General features: G+C 41.7%; 1 long non-coding RNA gene across 2 annotated transcripts; it reads right to left on the reverse strand.

Moving 5' to 3' along the window:
* Positions 1-1,250: 1,250 nt before the first annotated feature.
* LOC138969442 (uncharacterized) lies at positions 1,251-9,416 on the reverse strand. 2 transcript variants are annotated; one of them, XR_011456463.1, is made up of 5 exons: positions 8,547-9,416; positions 7,918-8,002; positions 7,687-7,756; positions 6,837-6,912; positions 1,251-3,828 (listed from the first exon to the last, which is right to left on the reverse strand). It is a non-coding gene; the product is annotated as an uncharacterized lncRNA (long non-coding RNA). The 2 variants fall into 2 exon arrangements; XR_011456464.1 differs by lacking the exon at positions 7,918-8,002 and having other exon boundaries at positions 8,547-9,410.
* Positions 9,417-22,264: the final 12,848 nt, after the last annotated feature.

Genomic DNA, 22,264 nt, shown 5'->3' on the forward strand with positions numbered 1-22,264 from the left:
GTACTGGCTCAGCGTGAGAGGCAACATCCTGTCGAAGTCGTAAGCACGAGGCTGACTGGGAGATTATTATTCGAAGAGCATGCTGAAACGGATTGTAAGTACAATATTTTACATGTTCTCGACATTTCTGTTGATCTTTCCTTAACTTTAATTGTTTCCTTGATTTAAAACCCTAGGGCTTGTATTTTCAGTTGTGATACTAAGCACGTATCTTTACCACAGTATCTGATCACTTCACACTTGAATTTTGGAATGATGAAGTGGAATTATTTCTGGATCTAATTTATTCCTTGTTCTCCCCCCCCCCCCCCCCCCTCTCGATTCCTTTTTTCGCCACATATGTATTGTCGTGTAAGGGGGTAGATGCGTGTACTGGCTGATTTTTTTTGATTTTTTACTTCGGTCAGATACAGATGATTGGAAAAAAAAACTTGTCAAGGATTTCAGAATTTAATAGATCTGTTCGAAGTTTTTACGGGATGGGTCCTGTTACAATACAGACTGAATGTGCGCAAGATGAACTTTTGATTAAACATACACACACAAATGAATCTCTTGATTTTGTTATACGGCGAATGTCCAGTTTCCACCACCACGTCTGTGGTATGTTTTTATACTGTTTGATTGAATAGACTGACGTGCATTCTCTCGCAAATGTGCGCGCGTGTGTGTTTGTCTGTGCCTCAGACTTATTAATCAAAGATGATGTTGCACATTGCAGATCTATGCGACAGGAGCAAGTGGACAAGACAGCTACATTTGTCTGAGCGAAGATCCAACGGTAAGCTCTTTTAGCCGAAGACAGCGAGCCTGGGTGCATGCATGCAAGCTTCTATCATGTTCGTGTGAGAGCTGCAGTGCTATTAGACGACTTTTCATTATTCTTGATTTGGAGATCCATGCAGGGTATTAGAAAGTGCAGAATATACACGTTTGAACAAATACGATGTGTGTTTGCTCTGAAAAAAAGAAAAAACGCAACAAACAAACATTGTATTTGTTTAAAGTATCACAAATATTTATTACCTGTATCTGCATGTTTTGATAATGATGAAGGGTAAATTACTTTGACGTGTGCTTTTTTTTTTAACCACACTGATAACGAATGATAGAAACACAGACACACTTAATAACATATCCACAAAAATTGTAACAATAAATGTAAGCTGAACAATGCCTGCAACACATTTCAGGCCTCAGAAGGAAGTAATTATGAGATTCAGACAGAGAGAGAAAGCCCAACACGAAACCAGTTGTGACATTTTTTTATTTCATTATGTAATATTAAAAACACGACAACAACGTATTTCCTGTACTTACTTTCGTGCAATTATGGATTGCAAAGTATGTCTAATTGAGTGGCATAAAGAGGCACAGTTGCATGAAAAACCAACTCGGATCTTGACTAGGATCAGGATTTTACATGGACACAACCTAGAATTTAACATCCTGGGGGGAGGGGGGTACTGCGCCTTTCACATCAAGATGTAAAGATCTATTTTAAATAATACTTATTAGAAGGGAACAAAATCAAACAAACTACAACAATCGTTCTGAGGGGAGAGAATTACCTCTTCCGAAGAAATTACCTCCCTTGCTTTTCTTGTCGTGACTTATGTAGAGTAAAGTGAATAGAAAGTGAATCAGTCAGTAACAAAAAAAACCACAACATTTCTTAAGATCAATGAGGAGTCTTGAAGTATTTGTCAATGTTAATCTTGTATGCATAACAAACAATATATTACGGATTGATAATTAAAGAAAATCGTCTCTTCTACAGGGTTGACCCCCCTAAAAAGGACACCCACAACCATGCAAATTACTTCTGCATCTTTTGAACCAATTATTTTATATATGGTATTCATTAACTTCAGTTTATGTTCTGCCTTTCCAGTAAGTGGCAATTTTGTAAATTGAATGGTCTGACTTTTGTGCAATTTTAATTTTTTTCTCCAAATTCGGGGGTCGACTAAACAGAACGAGTTTTGACATTGAGCGGTAGCCATTTTTACCTAATTTAAACCCTTCAGGCTTTTACCTTTTTGATTATTTTGAATGTCTGAGTATGTAAAAACATCCCCTTCAACCCCCAGGCTATCGATGACCTGAAGAAAGCATGCAGTTACAGCTAGGTTCAGGGCAATCCTCAGACACGAAAGCGTTGGTGTCATTGGTGATGCAAAAGTTAGATAATTTAACCTACAAATTTGCCACTTTGTGAACTGCACATGCATAAAATCAAGTTTAAGTATGCTGAATATGAAGTTATCCAGTCAATTGGTGTAGAAGTTATAGCATTTCTGTCAGTTAACAGTATTTAAAATCTCTAAAGTAAAATCTGACATATTCGAAAGTTTTGCATAAACACCCAGACAATTGTTACGATATTCTCCTAAGCTTCTCCACTTCTCAGCCCTGTCTTGGAAATGAATTCGAATAAGGCAGTCAAAATAACTTAGTTTGGAGCACCCATCAATCAGAATAAGCATTAACTTTTGACACAGGAAATATCTTCTACCGAAAGCTCTCCTGGTTTTATTCTACATTTTTCCTGCATAATGGTAACAAATTTAATGATAAATCTAAACAACGAAGTGACTGTGGTAAGATTAACAAAGTTAAAAAAACAAAGGATTACTGTAAATGGTTTACGAATCGAAATCTAAACAAGTTTTAATGATAAGTAAAATGATAAAAAAAATAAAATAAAAAAAAGCTAACGTCCTCGCATTTGTCCAGAATTATTCCATGTTTAACATGGGAACAGAGGGATAATTGGTCTAAAGAATTTTTAACAAGTCGCGTAAGGCGAAAATACAATATTTAGTCAAGTAGCTGTCGAACTCACAGAATGAAACTGAACGCAATGCCATTTTTCAGCAAGACCGTATACTCGTAGCATCGTCAGTCCACCGCTCATGGCAAAGGCAGTGAAATTGACAAGAAGAGCGGGGTAATAGTTGCGCTAAGAAGGATAACACGCGTTTCTGTACCTCTCTTTGTTTTAACTTTCTGGGCGTGTTTTTAATCCAAACATATCATATCTATATGTTTTTGGAATCAGGAACCGACAAGGAATAAGATAAAAGTGTTTTTAAATTGATTTCGAAAAAAAAATTTTGATAATAATTTTTATATATTTAATTTTCAGAGCTTGTTTTTAATCCGAATATAACATATTTATATGTTTTTGGAATCAGCAAATGGTGGAGAATACGGTAAACGTAAATTTGGATCGTTTTATAAATTTTTATTTTTTTTTACAATTTTCCGATTTTTAATGACCAAAGTCATTAATTAATTTTTAAGCCACCAAGCTGAAATGCAATACCGAACCCCGGGCTTCGTCGAAGAGTACTTGACCAAAATTTCAACCAATTTGGTTGAAAAATGAGGGCGTGACAGTGCCGCCTCAACTTTCACGAAAAGCCGGATATGACGTCATCAAAGACATTTATCAAAAAAATGAAAAAAACGTTCGGGGATTTCATACCCAGGAACTCTCATGTCAAATTTCATAAAGATCGGTCCAGTAGTTTAGTCTGAATCGCTCTACACACACACACAGACACACAGACACACACACACACGCACACACACACGCACACACGCACATACACCACGACCCTCGTTTCGATTCCCCCTCGATGTTAAAATATTTAGTCAAAACTTGACTAAATATAAAAAGGAGGGTTAGGGTAACCCTAACCCTCTTTGGACTATCTGTACATGCAATGCCCGCTATAGGTGAAAGACTTTTGTGGAAGCCATGGAAGAATGCATCGCTGTTGTGCTGGTTCAGCTTGAGGTCCTGTCCTAGCGAATATCCTGCACACACAAAAACACGACTTTTTAAGCCACTTATGTTGCATTCCGTGACATAGCTTTGTTAAAACCGTGTGCCTGATAATAATGACAGATTTTGTTGATATACATTTTTTTTAAGACACCCCATATAATATTGTTTGACAATCTCTTTCAACATAGTTTACGAATCACCAATGTGTATACAAACGCAAATAACCCACAGGTCAATAAATTACTTTCCAGAGAGAGAGAGAGAGAGAGAGAGAGAGAGAGAGAGAGAGAGAGAGAGAGAGAGAGAGAGAGAGAGAGAGAGAGAGAGAGAGAGAGAGAGAGAGAGAGAGAGAGAGAGAGAGAGAGAGAGAGAGAGAGAGAGAGAGAGAGAGAGAGAGAGAGAGAGAGAGAGAGAGAGAGAGAGAGAGAGAGAGAGAGAGAGAGAGAGAGAGAGAGAGAGAGAGAGAGAGAGAGAGAGAGAGAGAGAGAGAGAGAGAGAGAGAGAGAGAGAGAGAGAGAGAGAGAGAGAGAGAGAGAGAGAGAGAGAGAGAGAGAGAGAGAGAGAGAGAGAGAGAGAGAGAGAGAGAGAGAGAGAGAGAGAGAGAGAGAGAGAGAGAGAGAGAGAGAGAGAGAGAGAGAGAGAGAGAGAGAGAGAGAGAGAGAGAGAGAGAGAGAGAGAGAGAGAGAGAGAGAGAGAGAGAGAGAGAGAGAGAGAGAGAGAGAGAGATTAAAACTCGAAAATGTGTGCTATATAAAACAAGGATAATCACTGTCAAATCTTTGCTTGTACCTGCATGGTGTTTACTGCGCTATATATACACAACCTGTTTTATTTCATTATTTTTTTTGGGGGGGGGATGTTTTGTGATGAGGGTTTTTTCAAAGCCTTTACTGCTTTAGTCATTGAATCCACCCGACTTCGATTTATTGTTCAGTGATGGGTAATTGTGTGACCAACTATGTAAGTTAGTGATTGTTCTGGCTTCATACAATGACATTGCATTAATTTTATAAGTGTATGTGTGTGTGTTTCAGGCAAAAGCTGATATTACAGTCCTAGTTGTATGCAGTACCTCTGCTTCTTCGTTCAGGAATCAAAGTATACAATCTAAACCGATTATTTTGTTCAATAATGTTCAGCTTACCATCCCGAAGAAGGCAGTAACGTGCCGAGATATTGATTATAGATATTAACGTACCTAACCTGGTTACTGGTGTGTTTTCTTTTTATTTCAATAATGTAAATGTGTGACAACTTGCAGGGTACTTGATGTTCAGAGCAATTTTTCTGGCAAAAGACCTTTTATGGATCAAAGAAAACTTTTGTCGTGGTGCACAAGTCAATCAATTTGGTTGATAAATAATTTGTGCTGCATTTTCCCTGGTTCCAAAACGTAGTATGTATTACCACATGTCCTTACCTGTCATTGGCATCACATGATTCTCTGCAAGCAGTCTTTTGTGGAAATACGTCATTTAACACTTGCACTTATAGTAGGGCTGATGGGGTCTATGTCAACCAAAAGAGTGGGATTCTCTGTAGGTCGAGTTCCTGTAGGTGGATTCCCTGTATACCTAAGACTTTAAAATTGGCAATCTAGTATACAGGGAATCCCACAAGGTGCAGTTTTTCAATAAAACTTGCAAACCATACTCGAATTTCTAAGAAATATCAAAAAAAGATCGAAAAACATCAAATTCTAACGATGTCGCTAAGCATCACGTGACTTTCATTGATATTAGCAAAACGCTACAGGAACTACACCCTGTGGTATTCCCTGTATACAAGATTGCCAATTTTAAAGTCTTAGGTATACAGAGAATCCACCTACAGGAACTCGACCTGCAGTGAATCCCATTCTTTTGGTCGACATAGACCCCATCACCTATAGTAGGTGGCTGTGGAACGGTAGACATGCAACGACAACGAACAACAAAAGACAAAGTGTGGAGTACACTCATTTTTCTTAACATACGCTAAGTTTCTTTGAGAATGCTCCAAGTGAAAATCAGGGGTTCCAAGGCCTGATATCACAATTAAACAGCTTCTTCTCAGAATCAGGAGGGAAAAAACGAGATGTCGTGACAAGAACAGACAGCAGCAGCAGCAACAACAACATTGCTAAATCGTCGCTTTAACAAAATTTCATGTTTAGTATCGCAGACAAAGCACGGCTACTGATCCGACCAAAGACACACTTCATGCACGATGGGCACATTGTTATGGCCAGCTTGTTAACGTGAGCATTGTGTATGTTTTACATAGAATTGAATGTGTTTGTCGTTGTGTCTGTCATCTATCCTAGTCGTTTGATTTAGAATAAAGCAAACTTATTACAATGACGATTTTCTTCGGTTTTTGATGAAGGATTGGCATCAAGACTTTTCCTATTTTCCAACTCTGCCACCATACACTGGCCGTTCAGGTCTGCATGTCGACCACATGGTGTGTGATCAGATTTTTCGGACATGTTCACAATCAATCAATCAATAGAATTTATTTCCAAAATGCAAAAGCACATGATTTTGTTTTGAATGTTGCAGTAAATCATATATCCACGTCCACACTCACATTCACACCCATGGTTAAATACTATTTGCACAACCGACTAGAGTCTCCCCCTTTCTCCCACCCACCCCCCAAAAGAAGCACAGGACTAGTGTACAATGCTTACATGACCACCAAATGGAAAATCAGTTGGTATTTGTTATGTTTTTGTGTAAGCACAATCTTCATACAAGTAAACAGAAACAGTTTTGTTGAAAACAGAGCCTTCATAAGAAAAAATGCTTCTAAGTCAAAATACATACCCCCTTTTTCGTATTGCGTAAAATATACCCATAAATTCTGGACATTATATTTTTATTTTTTTCACAACAATGAAACCAAACTTTGGCATATGTTTTAGCAATATATTCACAATAAAACCTATGAGTTTGAAGGCTGCATCTTGTTTTGTTTATTTTTGAGACTGGGGAGATAATGGCCAGTATAGAAAGAGTTAATAAGTAAACTAATGTCAGAAGTAGGTATTTACCTTGTTTGCCTTCGCGTTCTTGATAGCCCGCTGCATTTGTATCACTTCCCTTGACATTCAAAACGCCAATGTATTTCTGAAAGGAAAATAAAGATATTGACCGAAACATCACACAAGTGGTATATCATGCTAGGTTTTGTTTACAGTGCCTGTTCTACGACCACATCTGATTGTAATTTAAATAAAGAAAAACTTCGTCCTGATATGGCTCTGCGTAGTCGGCTGGACGTTAAGCAACAAATAAACAAACAAACAAACAAACAAAGAAAAACTGTATCCATTTATTACTTCTCTATTTGTGTGTGTTTGTGTGTGTGCAGGGGCGGATCACATCATTTTTAAGGGGGAGTTTCGAAATTTCTTTTAGGGACAATTTGACGTTGCGAAGCGTTTAGTTGAAGACGCAAAGCGTTCAACCTCCTTGGGGGAGTCCGACAAATGTTGATAAAAACAAGGAAAATGGATCAATCTGAGCCAAGAAACATCCCCTAATACACCTTCCAAAAAAGTAAATATATTAAGAAGAAAAATTTGAATCACAACAAGGACAATTGATCGATCTGGCGCAACCTGAGCAAACTAATTAGCCAACTTCTTTCCAAAATCGTCACTTAGAATACAAAGGCCGGCTCCTAAGTGGTCCGGAAACCCCGGAACCCCCCTCCGGATCCGCCCAGTGTGTGTGTGTGTGTGTGTGTGTGTGTGTGTGTGTGACCGATGACCTTCTCTAAATTCTAATCGTTGCGTTTGCATGGTAATAAAGTTTTAATACTGGATATGCCCATGAAAAAATATCATTTCTTGTTCATGTCATTGTGTGTGAGTGGCCAGGACCGTGACTTCTGCTTGCCTCGACGTCTTCAGAAAAGACACAGAATGCCAGCAGGCGTATGTTCTTGGAGCACTCAGTATGCCGTCATCTGCAAACAAATAAATACAAATCATTCAATTGTGTAAATAAAGAACAATCATTTTAATATTACAACAAAAAATTCATATAACTGTAGTCTTCACCAGAGACATCCACTACACTATCTTTAAATAAAACTGCCGTAAAAAATTGAAATACTATAAAACTTACCCCCACTCAGATCTATTTGGGATTATTCAAGTTTCAACCATGAAACGATGCCGGTTTGGACAGATCTGCTAGTTTGCCGCTGAAACTGAAATCAAAGGCGATCTTCAGAACTATTTCTAATCTTGTATTTGTGATTAATATAAAATACTGATCTTCCCAATAGAAGCTGATGTGTATACACATGACCAGGACAAGGTATTTTGTTACAGGGCAATTACGCAGACGTCGCAGTTCAAAATATCGTTTTAGATCTGATTTTGTACAGCAGCCTGTGTGATTCAGAATCGTCTGCCCTTTTTCGGTTTAACATTTTATGGACGATTCCTATGAGACTGCTCAATCATAACTGATGACAAATTCAGAAACAGATGATGGTTTCAAGTAGGCTGCAGTAATGATTCGTTAAAAATGTCAAGCCACTCGTCGATCATTCACACTCAAAGAACCCAAGCCAAATCTGCTCTGGTTCCGAGCAGCTTTTTCCAACTGAGACCCTAATTGTTACGCATCTGCCGCGAAAAGATAGACCACAAACAAGCGGCACTGTACCATGCTTTCGTTTATGTTACTAAACAGATTAAATGTGCATTGTAAATGTGCTTACAGCAAAGAAATGCATCCTTACTTACCACAAAAATACTGGTATCACATTCATCGCACTTGTGTCTTCTTACCAAAACCTATCGATATGTTTGTTTACGATATATTGGTAATTACTAACCGTTAACTATTTTTCAAAAATCTGAAATGACTTTTAAGAATCAAAGAAAGATTCGCTAAAACGGTTGACTTCAGAAAATAAGCAATATTTTTCTGAACCATGAAATAAAAATCGAAAACTCCGTTTGATCTTTTATTTTGGTAGATTGATGACAACAGCCGGAACTGAAAGTACCAGAACCAAAAATTAAGGGCATTAATCAGGTAAACTAAGAAGATTGTCGTTCCTGGCGCGCACTTCACATGTCCGTCAAACAGTGTCCGAGTGAGAGAAATTTTTTTTTTTTTTCGCAGTTCGACAGTATATGAGGCCCTTCTTCATATCAAAGTGTAAAGGTTGCTGAACGATGTTTTTCCTTTTTGCTTGTTTAGTTACACTTTAAGCTGTGTACATTTTGACAGGCTTATTTTTCCTGAGACAGGGCATTTTTTTTATTGGTCCATTGACATAGATCTGTATCTGAACGTGAAACCATTGAAATGCGACAGAAACGGAAGCAAACCTAATAAAGAACTGCTCTTGGGCCAAATATGCATAAAAGTAACGTAAGCGATGGTGAACCTACCCAGATCTCTTAGAGTGTCTCCATACCAACGCTTGGCACTTTCTTTTGTCTTGCCGCATAGACGTTTCTGTTGCCTGTCGCCCTTGGCCTTGGTCATGTTGAAGCCAGGAATGCAGGCGTGCAATTACGAAGATGTGATCATCTGTATAGGCGTACAGAAAATCTAAAGCCCTCGTTATTTCCCTCATAGTCACCTCGCTGTCAACTTTCTCCTCCTCCATCAAATCATCGAGGCGAATCTTGCTGCTAAAATACAAAAAAGAAAGACTGACGTTTACTTCTTTAAATCGCGAATTTCTGTGAAGTCTGTTCTTGATTAAAGGGCCAAACCATGCTGTGTTAAAGGTTATTAGAACTACTAACCGTTGACTGAAGGATAGAGATATGCACATGAAGATGCACAAAATATACAGTGGCTGTATCATTGTGTTTTTAATAAAAAAAAATGACTCCTCTGAAAACGGAAAAAATTCGTCTGCTGCACGAGATTTTGAAATGCTGTCACTGAACGCACGGAAACGGAAAGTATAAGTACAGACGAACCGACTTGTAAAAATCCTCGCTTATAAGAAATATCGCTTACAAGAAAGGACTTCTTATTTATCTGTCAAATGTCTTCTTTCTTCTCCGGATAAGACAAACTCCATCATAAGAAAGCCTCGGTCATAAGAAATGAATGTTTATCTCCTTTGAGACGCCTGTCCTAGATTTACTTTTGTTGCAATGATTGAACCGGGTGTCATTCAGATAGACTGGAAAGGCTAGACAGGCACCTGAATAGAAAATGTGTGATCCGATGACTGCAATGTAAGGTGTTAAATGACCGTGCAAAATGATTATTTGACACTTAAATTTGTACCCTTCAAGTACCTGTTATGTTCGCATTCTCAACAGTAGTCACCAGAGCGGAACGCGCGTGGTGCATTGTTATTTCTCCAAAGAGAAAACTAGAGATTATTAATACTATTGAGAATCACACACAAACATCTCCCCCCTCCCACACACACCAGGCGTTTGTGCGTGAGAATGTGTAAATGTGCGTCTGAGAGAGAGAGAGAGAGAGAGGGAGAGAGTGTGTGTGTGTGTGTGTGTGTGTGTGTGTGTGTGTGTGTGTGTGTGTGTACGTGTACGTGTGTGTGTGTGTGTGTGTGTGTGTGTGTGTGTGTGTGTGTGTGTGTGTGTGTGTGTGTAGTAGTTTGTAGTAGCTATATGTACACGAGTTTACGATTGATATTGTATCTAGATTCGCACAATCATTATTAATAAGGGAAGGAGGGAATAAGAATTGGAGTCGGATTTTAAAAGTCCTTGTCTACATGTTTATACAAAAATAGACATTATGACCATTAAAATGCTGAGTCTATTTCATACAAACATCAAAAATACACCCCCCTTCGATCTGTAAGGTAGAAGCCAGGGTAGCAGTTTGAAAATTCATTGTAGTATTTTAGCGTAGTAGGATATCCTTATGTGGCAAATGCCGAGGGCAAAACTCCGCTCGAATACCGTGCAGTTCGTTCATTTAAAAAAAATCGTGGACAGCGCTCTAATACCCAGTGTCAAACTGTTGCTGTGATTGTGTGGCTGTGGATGTCAGCATAGTGACATGAATTTGATTGGTCGATATTTAAAGGCAAAGCACATGGTCTCTGCACAATGGAAAACAAAACATTCGAAGTGTTACTAACACTTCCCAAAAATAAAAACTTGTTTTACATATATCTTTTTTTCTTTAACTTTTTCCCCATGGTTCATTCATCATCTGACATAACTTTTTTGCGAAATCTAACCATAAGATTATTGAAAACAAAGTAAAAATGTAGACGACCACCTTTCAAATACAGCTAATACTTTGTTACTCCGTTTCTGCTGTTTTTAAAGACGTTTCCTATTGAGGTTATCGCTTAGGTTAACGTCCGCGTCACACTTGCGTCTTGATTGAAAACCACTCATGAAGTGGACAATAAAGCCTTTTATTATGGTGACATGATGATGACGCGTCTCAAGCAAACATTTGACGTAAGGATAACTTGCAGTAATGTGTTTGTGATGGTTATGTGGTGTGTGTGTGTGTGAGCATGCAAAACCCACCAACCGGGTTTATGTATATGTTTCACACAGTACCAACTGGGGCAATTTGACAAGTGGGTTCCAAATTTTGAAACCCAGTTGTTTAAACGTCTTTTTTGACGGAAAGAATGTCATAACCATGTTCAAAATGACATTCTTTCCGTAAAATAAAAAAATAAAAACTTTTTTTTTTAACGGAAAGAATGCCATATTCAAGATGATGACACTCTTTCCGTCAAAATTCCGTCCCCTATAGGCTACGAAATAGGTCAAATTTTATGCCTTTTTTAGTGTCAAATTCGTCCATGCCGGAGCGGATACTGCAGTCAGTGCGGTTGTAGTGCAAGCGCACTACAAAGACACTGCGCGCAGTGCCGTTGTAGTCCAAGTGCACTATCGGCTAGGAACCCACTTTGGGGGTTTTGCGTGCGTGTGTGTGTGGGTGTGTGTGTGTGATCAGTGTGTGTGTGTGTGTGTGTGTGTGTGTGTGTGTGTGTGTGTCCATCGGCGCGTGGCAATATTTGCAAATAGTTGAAGAAGTATGCACACACACACAAACACACACACACACACACACACACACACACACACACACACAGTGACACACACACACACACACACACACACACACACACACACATAATCACGGTTCAGGCGCGAGCACCTGAAAAAAAGCTGGGGGGCATATGATAACGGTTTGTTCAAAAGTGTATAACTGGAGATGGCCTACGTGACTGCAGCAAAAAAAAAACCAAGTCGCGTAAGGCGAAAATACTACATTTAGTCAAGCTGTGGAACTCACAGAATGAAACTGAACGCACTGCATTTTGTCACAATGACCGTAGTCCGCCGCTCGTACAAAAGGCAGTAAAATTGACGAGCTTGTTTAGCGCGGTAGTGGTTGCGCTGAGCTGCATAGCGCTCTTTTCTGTACCTCACTTCGTTTTAACTTTCTGAGCGTGTTTCTAATCCAAACATATCATATCTATATGTTTTTTGAATCAGGAATCGACAAGGAATAAGGTGAAATTGTTTTTAAATCGATTTGGACAATTTTATTTTGATCATAATTTTTATATTTTTAATTTTCAGAGCTTGTTTTTAATCCGAATATAACATATTTATATGTTTTTGAAATAAGAAAATGATGGAAAATAAGATGAACGTAATTTTGGATCGTTTTATAAAAAAATAATTTTAATTACAATTTTTAGATTTTTAATGACCAAAGTCATTAATTAATTTGTAAGCCTCTAAGCTGAAATGCAATACAAAAGTCCGGGCTTCGTCGAAGATTGCTTGGCCAAAATTTCAATCAATCTTATTAAAAAATGAGTGACAGTGCCGCCTCAAATTTTACAAAAAGCCGGATATGACGTCATCAAAGACATTTATCCAAAAAATGAAAAAAAAACTCTGGGGATATCATACCCAGGAACTTTCATGTAAAATTTCATAAAGATCGGTCCAGTAGTTTACTCTACACACACACACACACACACACACACACACACACACACACACACACACACACACACACACACACACACACACACACACACACACACACACACACACACAACACCACGACCCTCGTCTCGATTCCCCCTCTATGTTAAAACATTAAGTCAAAACTTGACTAAATGTAAAAACGACAACAAACAAGAAATTCCTCCGAGATAGGAAAAACACCCCCGTCCTTACCATTCTCACTGCCACCAACTGAGAAGGCACTGCTAACAAGTGTGGTTAAAATAAGTTGATTGAGTGGACAAAGAGACAGGCGGAGAAAAAGACAAATCAATATAACTCTTTCTGTAACACCTACTGACCGCATTTTTTGTAAAAACCGTCTCATGTATATAATATAAAACATGCTCAGCACGTGTGGATTAAATAGAGCCGAATACCCGGCTTGAGTGGCGCACTGTACGCCGGCTTCGAACCATGGACCCGTCAAGCTTAGGTCCCTTCCAGACTCGTGGAATGGGAACAGCACGAACATGATTCAGGGGCCATAATGCCATTCCTGATCATATCATGTCGAGTCCCATACTTGTCGTTAAAATTAATATTAAAAGTCCTACGGTTTTGAGCCATTAAGGACTTGAGTGTTACTTGTCGATAAATGATAAAATCGTTTATTTAACGTCACTCTGTAAAAACATTGGCGACATTTGTCTTAGATTAAGAACACACACAGGCACGCACACAAACTTTCCCTTTATGTACAGTGGTTCACCACCCTCCCGCCCCCCGCACACTCTCGCTCATCTAATTAAAAATGGTGTTAAGAGATACTTGGATATAAAATGGTATTTTTAAAAGTTCTGATAAAAATATATAGTAGCTGTATGAGAAGCAATGGCGTCAGCCGCAGCAACGTCTCTTCATATCCAGGGACCAAGTGGGTGCGTGTGCATAAGTCCAGCGATAAGTTTGGGACCTTGCCACCCAAGGTCTTTATTAAAACTTAAAAGATAACTTAATTTTTCCTTTGAGGTATTTAGCAGAATATTTCTATTTGAGTTTATAAACTGAGTCAGGGGTTGAAAGTGGCATGAGTTCAAATCACACTCCAAAGTCAAATGAGCAATGGTGAGGTCGGATTGACAGGTGCATTTAAGCTCTAGAAATTGGTAATTCCCAGCTTCTGCCCTTAGGCGGTTAATCCTTTTTATTACACGTGGGCATGCATTATAGGTGTTCATCTGTTTTGATGGGGCTTCCCGAATGAGCCAGCCAGAGCTTATAGCCTTGTGCATATATTTGTTCCTCCATTCTCTCCAGAGAAGAGAGTCTGTAAGGCTACTGATCTCAGAAGCAGACAATGGCAGGTCTACCTCGGAGGCGCCTATGTCTTGGGCAGCTTCTTTAGCGGCTTTGTCCGCTTTCTCGTTGCCAGGCACGTTCACGTGTGCTGGACACCAGACCAGGTTAATCTCGCTTCCTTTTTTTATAATTTTATTTGCCAGCTCCTTTATGGCAATGACAAGATCATGTCTTTTTGATCTTTTGTTAGATCTTAATGCTTCAATGGCTGCTTTGGAGTCAGAGAATATAGCTATCTTTTGAGGAGGAGTGTTCTTGAGGTTGAGATGAACAAGCGACATGCAGATGGCAAGGAGCTCAGCTGAGAAGATCGAGTTTCTGTTGCACAGTTTAAATTTCCCAGTCATGTCATCGCTGGGGATTACAAAAGCTGCGCCAGCCTTCTTGTCATCCAACACTGACCCGTCTGTGTAAACATGAACATGGCCTTTGTATACAGTATCAATGTGCTCAAGGGCTTGTATCCTGAGTAATAACTGATCATCCTTTGTAGCTGTGCAATATTCTGTGTCAAAATTCATTTCTTTCATTGTCCATGAGGGATCACGAGATATGGGGTTTTGGGCCACATCATTTGGGTCGACACTGATTTCACTAAAGAGTGAAGCATTGAATTGAGCCAGTGAGGAGAAAGTAGTGCCAAAGTGGGCCTTTTTGTTTTGGACATGATTGTAATGCGGTTGTAGCTCCTCTTTTGTTGAGTTTTGCACTGTGTTGGCTCGAACATTGTAATCTGCGCAGCACTTACGCCGCCACATGTCAAGAGGGAGGAATCCTGCTTGGTGGTATACAATGGCCTGCTTTGAATGCCTTGGGTGTCCGAGGGCAAGCCGAAGGGCACGACATTCCGCTGACTGTAGCTTATCAAGCCATTTTCGAGCCGACGAGAAGTAGGCCTCCTGTCCATATGATAGTCTTGATCTTATAAGAGCTCTGGTGATGTTTGTTAGGATAACTGGGCACTTTGCCCATGGTTGGGCAGCCAGTATTTTAAGAAGGTTGATGGTCTTATTTGCTTTGCTTAAAAGATACTTTAAGTGAGCAGTCCATAGTCCATTTGAGGTGAAAAGTACGCCCAGATATTTCACCTGCTGACTGGGTGAGACAACAGATTTATCTAGTGAGAACTGTATCTTTTCTCGATCTTCCAGTTTTCGGTTTGTAAAGACAACGAATACAGTTTTCTCGGCAGAGAGAGTGAAGCCATTCTCCCGCATATAGTTCGCAATGTTATCTATAGCTGTTTGCCACTCTTTAGAGAATTTGTGTTCTGTTTTATAGGTTTTGTTTTGATACTCTTTGCATAGAGCAATATCATCCGCATAAAGCGTCAGTTCGGCTCCATGTGTTTTAATTGTCGATATGTCATGCAGCATAATGCTAAAAAGCAGTGGTGCTATTACTGAGCCCTGTGGCACTCCCATGTCAACTTTGCGAGTGGATGATTTGGCACCTTTATAATCAGTTTGAAAGGATCTGTTCAGTAGAAAGCTTTTTATGTATTGAAACATATTACCACTGATGCCTAATTGCTTCAATTTGAACAACAATCGTTGGTGCCATACTGTATCGTAGGCTTTTTTGATGTCAAAAAAGACAGCAAAGAGAGACTTCTTGCGTGAGAGAGCTTTCTTAATTTTAGAGGACAGTTTTACAATGTGATCCGAGACACCCCTGCCTCGACGGAAACCGGCTTGGCACAGGGGTATTACCTTTTTTCTTTCCATTTCATCTTCTAGTCTGGATTTTAGTATTCTTTCATAGATTTTGCTCAGATGGGAGGTCAGAGATATAGGGCGCCAGTTGGAAGGGTTAGCTCTTGGTTTTCCAGGCTTTAAAATGGGGATCACAACAGCCTCTTTCCAAGCTGTGGGAATCAGGCCAGACTTACTTGTCGACGACGCCCTAGGTACCACATCACAAACAGAACTGTGCAATACACAGGTGTTTTCTACAGACACACTCAAACACACAGAGAAGCCATATATATATATATCTATATCTATTGTATAAATATATAGAGATAGATGAGAGTGTATTTTTCGCGTGGCTATAAATTGATTCGACCTTTGCACTTTTACAGTGAGGACAACTTACGGGTCCAAGGAAAGCGTTCTGGACACTGCGATGACCTTCTAAAAATAATAACAGAACGCCGGGAATATCCGAAGATGCCTCTCATATCGTAGTGCACCATACGAAGGAAGGGAGGTAAACGCTGAAAACATGGAGAAGATAAGGAAGAGTTATGCGTAGTTGATCCCCCCAAAAAACCAAAATCCACCAATAACTCCCTAACCGTGTGTTTGACTGGTCCCAATTTTTGTAAGGACCGTCTCAGGAATGTATCGAACCTGTTCACCAAATTTGGTGACGATCGGTCCGTTCATTCTTAAACTGTAGTTGATCCCCCCAAAAAACCAAAATCATCCAAAAACTCCCTAACCGTGTGTTTGACTGGTCCCAATTTTTGTAAGGACCGTCTCAGGAATGTATCGAACCTGTTCACCAAGTTTGGTGACGATCGGTCCGTTCATTCTTGAACTGTAGTTGATCCCCCCAAAAAAACAAAATCCACCAATAACTCCCTAACCGTGTGTTTGACTGGTCCCAATTTTTGTAAGGACCGTCTCAGGAATGTATCGAACCTGTTCACCAAGTTTGGTGACGATCGGTCCGTTCATTCTTGAGATCTACTTGCGAACACAAACAAACACACAAACAAACAAACAAACAAAGAAACACACAAACAAACAAACAAACAAACAAACAAACAAACAAACAAACACATCGACCGAAACCAATACACACCCCTATACCGGGGGTGTAAAAACAAGTCGCGTAAGGCGAAAATACAACAGTCAAGTAGCTGCTCGTAGCATCGTCAGTCCACCGCTCATGGCATAGGCAGTGAAATTGACAAGAAGAGCGGGGTAGTAGTTGCGCTGGGAAGGATAGCACGCTTTTCTGTACCTCTCTTCGTTTTAACTTTCTGAGCGTGTTTTTAATCCAAACATATCATATCTATATGTTTTTGGAATCAGGAACCGACAAGGAATAAGATGAAAGTGTTTTTAAATTGATTTGGAAAATTTAATTTTGATAATGATTTTTATATATTTAATTTTCAGAGCTTGTTTTTAATCCGAATATAACATATTTTTTTGTGTGTGCTCATTAATATAAATATATCGCAATTCAAGACTCAAATACCATAACATTTTTATGTCCTTATAAAAACAAAAATAAATGCCTTGTAGTGCCGGGCGGTTTGAAAAAAAATCTAATTCACATTAGTTCTGAATGGCACTTAAAACATCAAGACTTTTTTTGAGAAATCACTCACTAAAACGGACGTAGCACGCGCGCGTGCTTACACATACACACACACACACACACACAAAACACACACACACACACACACACACACACACACACACACACACACACACACACACACACACACACAAAATACGTAAGAGAAAAGATCGAGCGATGTAGATAAATTAAGAGCTATATTTTGTCATGCAGATTGCGGACACCTCGCTTGAAAAAAACACCTTTTATTGTCACTTTTATTATTATTTCTTCTAAAACGTGCCTGTCAAGATACCCCGCGTACAATGTTCCATCACTCATGGCTGGTCCAAATGGTATTCGCCTTTCAATACAGTAATACCGTCGTTTCAAATACTTTGCAACTCGTGTAACCCATGTGTAAAACGTGTGTCCGTACCCGTTTAATTGCACATAACACATCCACAAGGAAACAAACAGCTACCAACAAAATAAATGTGTTTTAATTGCGGCAATACAAAAGTCTGCAGTGTTAGCATGGAATTACCGGGGGACGACCACACGGAGGGGGCTGGGGCCTCAGACCCGCCTGCTCCCGGGACCAAACCCCCTGGGGAGAAGGTCCCGGATCAGTCGGTCTGGGTGTTCCAAAAACCAAAAAAAACAACCAAAAACCACCAAAAAAAAAGGATAAGAAAAACTGCACACAGGGGGACACCACTAGTGGTACCACCACCGTGCAGAGCACCTCTTCACAAACCATCTCCAAAAAAGCTGGGTCCGAGGAGGCATCTGCTCTCAAGGCACCTGCTCCCAAGGGCTCAACCCAAAACACAGCCAACATAAAAAACCAAGCCCACCAAAACAATCAGACGCGCATGGGCGCCAGAAAAAAACTGTTAAAAAAAAACCCAGGCCCTCCACCAGAGTTTCTCCGTTTCCCCGTCATCGTTGAGGACACGAAGAGCGGTCCAGCCACACTCCTCGGGGTGGGGTTGGGACGTTTCAAGGTCCTCAGCGCGGCAGTGGGGGAGATCCTCTCGGTGAGAGGCATCTCCAACAACAAGTTTCTGGTCGGTTGCACAAGTGCCAAGCAGCAGACCAGGCTGGCAGCCCTTACCGACCTGGGGGGAATCGGGGTCAACTGTGTTGTCCCTGAGGCCACCACAGACGGAGTTATCAAAGCGGTGCCTCTCTCTCATTCCCAAGCGGACCTGAGGGAGATGAACATCAAATTCAGAATTCGCACTGCGAGTGGGGACCTTCTTGAGAAGGGCCCCACAGCATTGAAATTCATGACCAGGCTCAAGAACAGGGACGGTAACCCCTCTACCGCTGTTCGCCTGTGCTTCAGGGCGGCGGTACTCCCAGAGAGTGTCGTGCTCGAGGGGGAGCTGTACGGGGTGGAGCCCTATGCCTGCCCCGTAAAACGCTGCACTATGTGCAGCAGAATCGGCCACCTGAAGTCACAGTGCCGATCTAAGGTTGCTACCTGTGCCCGCTGTGCCACCCGTGGGCATGACGGTCACGGGTGCGAAAAACCAAGAGCCTGCGTCAACTGCAAGGACGACCATTCCGCTGCCTACCAGGGGTGCCCCGAGTATAGGGTGCGGGCTGCGGCAAACAGGATCCGTGCCGCGTCCTATATCCCTTACTCGGAGGCCCTGAATAGAGCGTGGAAGGTCGCCCTCAACAATATCGAGGCCCGTGCGGCCCAGGTACCCCAGTCCCCCCCCCCCCCCCCGAACAACAGGACGACTTCTGGAGGACGCAGCAGCCCCTCGGGAGTCGTCCCACCTCCACCCCAAAACGATCGTACAAAAATGTGGTGGCGGCCAAAAAAGTCGGGGACCCAGAGGACTTGGGACCGGATCCCCCCTCGGCCATTAAGGCCCCACCCGGCTGCGTCATCACTGTCGAAGCCAGCCCCAAAATAAACAAGGCCGGTCCCGAGCGTCTGCCCCGGGTGACCCAAAAAAAGACAGCAATTAACCAGAGCGTGGACCCCTCTCCCGCCGACGTCGCCGTCGACACCATTGTCGAAAAGGTGATGCGGCGGGTCGAGGAGGGCCTCCAAGAGAAGGTACGTCTCGAGCGAGCCAAGGCCGAAAGGGAACTTGCTCGGGACGTACTCAAAAAGATTAACGACCAGCCACTGCCAAGGGAGGAGAGGGGTCTCCGGGGCTTCCTTGAACAATGTCTCACATTCATGTGGGACGCAAGGGACAAACAAAGCCCTGGGGCCCTCATCGACTCCCTGGCTGACGTCTATAACAGGTTCACCGGTCAAGCTACCGCACCCCTCGCGCCGGACGGTGCCCTCATAGCGCTGAGTTCACTGGCCGGCGCAAAGGAACTGACGATTAAAGAAATCTTCCAATGTAAAGCAGCCCTTTAATCCACCTCCCTTATTATATTTTTCTGCTTCGTATTCGTTGCCCTGTCACCAATGGCAGAGGAACCACCAGGGAATATATTAAATAACCAGAACAAAAATATCAGTGTCCTGCAGTGGAACTGCAGGGCTGTAAATACATCCTTAACCCAGCTAACCAGATTATTCGAGCAGAAACACTATGATATCCTGGCCCTACAAAGTCTAATATGCTATCATAATAAATTACCAGAACTTGAGGGCTACTACTACCCCCCTGTGACTGACCTGTCTAACAGGGCTTCACACATTAAGGTAGCCACTTATTTTAAAAAAGGAATTAAATATACCCCCATCTCCTCTGTTGTAACTAGCTATAAAAACTGTAACTCCTGCGTCGTGGAGATAGCCCTGCGGCACCAGCGTAAACTTAACATTGTTAACGTCTATTACGCAGCTGGCTGCCCGGGGCTCGACACCACGGCGTGGATTAAAAACCTAACCTGCAATACCTCCGGCTGGCTGGTCGTTGGTGATTTCAACGACCGCGACCGCCTCTGGAACTCAGACAAGCGAGTCCGTATGCACTCTGTGAGTAAATTAACTGTAAACCTAATTGACTCTGAGCTAGTTTTATTAAACGACGGGTCGGCCACAAGGATCCCTGACATACCAACGGGGATTCCGAGTGCCATTGACCTGTCGTTTATCAGCCCGGAGTTAGGGGCGTGCACTGACTGGTGCACGTTCCCTGACCCACTAAACTCTGACCACCTCCCTATACTGATCGACATAAATAACGTCGAAGTGGAAGGGGAGGAGAGAGTCGGTAACCCCAAGTATAATTTCCAGAAGGCAGACTGGACTCATTTTAGAGCCCTGCTTGTGGAGAGCTGTACAACTGACCTCTCCTCCCCTGACATTGACACTTACTATGACAACATCCGCACATGTATCCTGGGAGCGGCGGACGTCAGCATACCAAAAAAAGTTACTAGCAACAGTCGCCCCCGCTCCCAGCCAGCCTGCTGGTGGAGCGAGGAGTGTGATGTTGCTATTAAAGATAAGCGCTTTTTCACCCGCAAGTATCTACAGAACAGTAACCAGTTCCATTATAAAAATAATGAAAGATTCGGTAGCCGAGTGTAATCGCATTATCGCCTCTGCCAAACTTAATGATTGGGAGCGGTTCTGCTCCGAACAAGCCCATACTTATAAAGATTCCTCTAAAATTTGGGACAAAATAAGAAAGTTTAAACGACGTCGCACTACGCCCGGTAAGCCGCTCAAAGTAGGCCAGCGCCTGACTGCCAACAATTCAGAGAAGGCAGAGGCGCTGGCTGAAACGTTCGCTCGGGCTAGTCAAAGTCGTTTTCTAAACCCCGATTTATTACAGCATCGTATCGATCACGAGGTGGGGTTCCAGCACCCCGCCTGTAATAACGAACTTCCTGTAAACAGTGAGCTTCGCTTATCGGAGCTGACCACTGCTATTAGACAGATCAAGTCAGTAAAAAAGGCGGCTGGTGCTGACCCCATCTCCTATAACATGATCAAGCATTTTTCTGACCCCTTCCTAAAAACCCTACATACTTTCTTCAACTTCTGTTGGTCCACTGACCAAATTCCATCTTCTTGGAGGGAAGCCCAGGTGGTCGGCGTCCTTAAAAACGGAAAACCGGGTGATCTCCCCACCAGCTATAGGCCCATCTCGTTGACGCCCCACCTGGGGAAAATCTACGAAAGATTAGTTCATAGAAGATTGGAGTTCTATCTGGAAAAAAATAACATCATTCCTAAGTGCCAGGCCGGCTTTAGAAAGGGTCGGTCCTGCACTGATCATATTGTTAACCTTGTAGAGCGGGTGAGAAAGACGCTAGCATATAAAAAGCACTGCCTCTTGGGCACATTTTTTTTATGTAAAGGGTGCATATGATAGTGTCTGGCATAGCCGACTGTTACAAAAACTAGATAAGATAGGCCTCTCGGGCCATATCTACCAGTTTATTAACTCCTTTATATCTAAACGCAAAATGCACGTTAAAGTCGGCTCTGACCTCTCAGCGTCCCACGTGCTGGACATGGGGGTGCCACAGGGGAGCATCATAGCCCCGGCCCTGTTCAGTATCATGCTATATGACATAGACAGTGTGGACGTTGGGGGGGCAACCGTCCTCCTCTATGCTGACGACCTTGCCCTCCTGGATACTAAAAAGCCTGTAGCCATGGGACCTCGGAACAAAGGAGAGGTGGCCATGGCCAGTTTTCAAACTAAAATTGATAACCTATGTATGTACATGGAACAAAACGGATTTGTCCTGGCGCCCGAGAAGACTGTTTTCTTTGTGGCGAGCCGACAAAAGTTCTTACACCAAAAATGTACAATTATTGTTAACCAGAAAGTTATCAAACCCAGTGACACCGTTAAATTCCTTGGTGTGACCGTGACAAAAAAGTTATCGTGGACTGCCCACGTTGAAAACCTGGT

The sequence above is a fragment of the Littorina saxatilis genome, linkage group LG6, assembly GCF_037325665.1.
Source record: "Littorina saxatilis isolate snail1 linkage group LG6, US_GU_Lsax_2.0, whole genome shotgun sequence".
NCBI lineage: Eukaryota > Metazoa > Mollusca > Gastropoda > Littorinimorpha > Littorinidae > Littorina > Littorina saxatilis.